The sequence below is a fragment of the Acanthisitta chloris genome, unplaced genomic scaffold (assembly GCF_000695815.1).
Source record: "Acanthisitta chloris isolate BGI_N310 unplaced genomic scaffold, ASM69581v1 scaffold1819, whole genome shotgun sequence".
In the NCBI taxonomy this organism is placed as follows: Eukaryota; Metazoa; Chordata; class Aves; order Passeriformes; family Acanthisittidae; genus Acanthisitta; species Acanthisitta chloris.
This window is the reverse complement of record NW_008690666.1, coordinates 76,228-77,162: the sequence shown is the minus strand read 5'-3', so window position 1 is coordinate 77,162 and position 935 is coordinate 76,228.

The following is a 935-nucleotide window of genomic DNA, read 5'->3' as shown; positions in this document are numbered from 1 at the left end:
TGTGTCAAAACCAGGCGTTGCTGGTTTTTAAGCAACCTGGTCTAGTGGAAGGTTTCCCTGCCCATGGCAGGGGGTTGAAAAGAGATGAACTTGCTAGTCCCTTCCAACCCAAACCATCCTGTGAATCTTTGATTCTGAAATGTCATTAATAGAACTCCTGCAATAGAAATGATTAGAGCAACCCAGGGCATGCATAAAAGCTTTCCCAGTAAATCAGCTAGCACTCAGCATGACAGGCTCTTCTGGGCTATTACTCCAACGTGGCTGTGGAGAAAAATAGGTTTATTCCCGAGTTATTCTTGAACATTTAAATAAAGAGTGCAGCACAACATGTGCTCTGTCAGGTTCTGAGGCTTTTGCCAGCAGAAATTCTTAGACCCAACTCGTTATGGCTGATGGCTGAAAGCAAGCTGTTGTTACTTAAAAATAAATAAGAAATGCCTGATTTGATAAAACTTGATTTATTCAAAAAGGGCTGAGAGAAACACACTAGAATTTATTCTTGCTTTCTACATTAGCGTAGCTACTCAGAATTACACCCGTTAAATTTGGTTCAGAGGAAATATTGGCCACCTCTCAAGGAAGAAAATATTCTAACCTGTTATATAGTAGTTCAACTTACTTAAGCAAAATAAAACATGGTAACCAAGACAATGACATGGAAGAGTTAGCAACTGTGCAATTACTGTGTAAAAAAAAAAAAAAAAAGGTTGCAAACAGGCTCCTGTATTTACAAGTTTCATCTGTGTGCTCCTGTTCAAACCTATATGTGCGTGTAATTGTATTGCAAGGTCTCCTCTTTTGGATGAAATAAGTTCTGTACATATATACACACAGCTCCTCTGCTGTACTCTGCAGGTTAAAAATGGGGTTTGGGGCACAGCACCTGACACCACTTGAACCCCATTCTACTGACAGATCCACAACCAAAAACT